The following is a 3,125-nucleotide window of genomic DNA, read 5'->3' as shown; positions in this document are numbered from 1 at the left end:
GTCCCTCAACCAAGTTTGTCGTCAATACTACAAAACCAACTAGGGGTGGCACTAGATGCACTTACACTCCCGCAACCGACGCCTCGTCCTGGAACCGACACTACTTCTCAGAGCAGTCGCCTCTCTCCAGAGGGTATTTATACTCCTTGTAACCATCATCAAGAGCAATCAATAACTTGATTTCAAACAGATATGTTTCTCTACAAGTTTGGTCAAACTTAATAGGTTTGAGTTTTTAAAAACTAATACACATTATATTTTGGCACAGCAAAGCGCGCCCAACCCATCTAGTAGGTACACTATGCTCCCTAATTTTGGAGCTCTCTCCTTTAATTAAAGTGTTCAATATCATATTTGGTTCATGATTTTGACTCGGTCAAATGATTTTATCAATTGAGGTGTTCAATTTAAATCGTGTTCACAATTTTGACTCGGTCAATGATTTTGATAGGTTATTTTGAATTTAATTCATGATTTTCATTTAATTGAGGTGTTTAATTTTGGATGTTTCATAATTTTGACTGGTCGGCAATTTCAATTGAGGTGCCCAAACTTTGGATCTGGTTCACGATTTTAACTCAGTCAACGATTTTGATTTTGGTTATTTTAAATTTGTTTCATGATTTTCATTGAATTGAGATGTTTAATTTTGGTTGGGTCAATGATTTCGATTGAGATGCCCAGTTTTGGAGTTGAACGGGTCAATGGTTTCTCTCAAATCAATCAGAAACAACCAGCATATAAAAAAACGTCAACAACCATCCTATTAAAACACATAGTCATGCGCACCCTTCCATCACCTGGCAAAAAGGAATCATCAACATGCAACATTATAGCACGAATATAACATGCCGTCGCGAGTGCAGGAAACTTTCTCACATACATGTTGGTTAATTAGCAGAGAATCACACCTTTTGAAAGGGACTTGGAAAACATCACATTTTTTTAGAAAAGGAGGACGACCCCCGGCCTCTGCATCTAGCTAGGCGATGCATACGACCACTTTATTAATTATTCCCACAAGACCTTACAAAGCCATACAACAGTAAGACTAAAGCCACCATCTAAGCAACAACTGTCGCTACACCTATCTAATTGATGAAGGAGCGCAGATAATCTGAGCCTAATACCAAACAGACATCGCAGCCAAACCTAAACATCTAAGACCTGAGGTCCCAACCAGGACGCCTGCCAGGTATGGGGCACCTACCAGTCCGGCGCACTCCTCAACCAGGACGTCTGCCGGGTATGAGGCCGCCGCAGCCACCTGCCACCAATCCATCTTCAGAATTGTACATGTACCGTGTCAAGTCTCTCTGCCATCGACGCCACCACGACGCCCGACAGCGTCGTCCTCCTGCGCGAGTCCATCCTCCCACAACGAACTCCGAATCAGCACTGCGCCACGCCTTCAAGATCCGTCGCCATCAGTGTGTAGGATGAAGCACCGCTCCACCAAAGAATCCGTCCTCTGGTCCCTCAATCACGTGTGTACCTCCAAGAATGACGCCCCCAAGTGAGGAATGACACCAGAGCGCCACCGTCATCCGATCATCCGATCTAGGGTTTCCCCGAGAGGTAGCAGAGAGTGGCCTTGAACTTCTCCACGGCGATGCCTTCAAGAAGGGAACAACATAGATAGGTAATAAGTGATGCAACAAGTGTACAACCTCTTTGTCGTAGCCGTGTCGACCTCAACATCATTGTGTTGGTCGCTGAAGCAGTTGAGGTAGAGGTGGCTGTCGGAGGTGTGGAGAAAGATCTGAGGAATCTGTAGACGGCGTCCAGGGGACTGCTCTGTTGTGATCAATCGTTCTGTCGTTGGAGCAGCTCCGGTGAGCCGTAAGACGTCAAGGCTGAAGTAGCACAAGACATACATCGTCAATCTCAAGTGGGATTCTAATAGCATCTCCAATAGATGATGTAAAATAGATGTAAAATTTACATCACCAAAAATCACCTGACTACAACAGATGAGGTAAAAATTGTTGACTCTGAACTTAACTGTCGAAACTGAATTTACTGTGGAATCTGAATGCTACTGTCAAAACTGAACGCAATGGTAGCAGAGAGGCACTTGACATGTAGTTTAGGGAGGGCCTGCAGTTCATCTTCAACCTGCACCCCCCTAAGCCGCCAGCCACCACCGGCCGAACCGCTGGCCCTAGCGTCGCCTCGCCACCCCGAAACAACTCCCCACCACCGCCCCGGCCAGCCCTCTAGGCCCCCCGCCCCCCACCCTGAACCCTAAGATAGATAGTGTGGTACCTCTACGGTGAGCCCCCGTCCCCGCTGCAGGTGGTTCTTCCTTAACTCCGGTGAGCCCCCCCCAACCCCTGAAAATCGACTGACCCAAAAGTCGATTCAGTCGACTGAAGTGTGGCTAAATCGGAGCAAAGCAGCAGCACGAGCGAGGGGGGGAGCAGCAGCAGCGCGAGCGAGCGAGAGCCGGAGCAGCAGCAGCTGGGCGAGCGAGTGATCGAGCGAGAGCCGGAGCAGCAGCAGCAGATCCGGCTGGTATGGACGCCGCCGCCAAAGGGGCCTCGCACTGGGGGTGAGCCGCCGTGGAGATGTCGCCCGCGGCGCCGGCTTCAAGGTAGCCGCTCCATGGGGGTGCGGGATGGAGCACCGTCGGCGCCGGGAGGTCGAGTTAAGGAGAAGGTGCGATGCGATGATTGTACAACCTCTTTGGTGGCGTCGAGTAGGCCTCAGCTTCGTCCGAGGAGTCGGTGAGGATGATGCGGTTCCGGTGGAGCACGTTAAGGCGGCGCTGTGGGGATGGAACAGCCGCGATAGACGAGGCGATCGTCGGAGCAGCTCCTTGGAGGTGGAGGATGGCGTGGCTGAACCGGCGGGACGACGAGATGGACGACGGATCCTCATCCGGGGAGGTGGACGAGGGACGTCAAGCTGTTGCGGTGGACGACGTCGTCGGGGAAGAGGCTCCGGCTGGGCAGCGGTGAGGTGGCGGACGGAGGAGGGTGGGGTTTCGCGGCTGGAGCGGAGAGGTTATGGCGGCCTGGAATTTCGAATGGCGAAAAGGGGGCGATGGAAGGCGGTGAACCATGACTTAGGGACGCGCTTGTCCAAAATGTAGGGTGTGTTACAAAAGTACCCCCCCCCCC

This window comes from Triticum aestivum, chromosome 3B, assembly GCF_018294505.1.
Source record: "Triticum aestivum cultivar Chinese Spring chromosome 3B, IWGSC CS RefSeq v2.1, whole genome shotgun sequence".
Lineage (NCBI taxonomy): Eukaryota > Viridiplantae > Streptophyta > Magnoliopsida > Poales > Poaceae > Triticum > Triticum aestivum.
The sequence above is the reverse complement of the archived record's forward strand: the minus strand, read 5'-3'. Positions refer to the sequence as shown.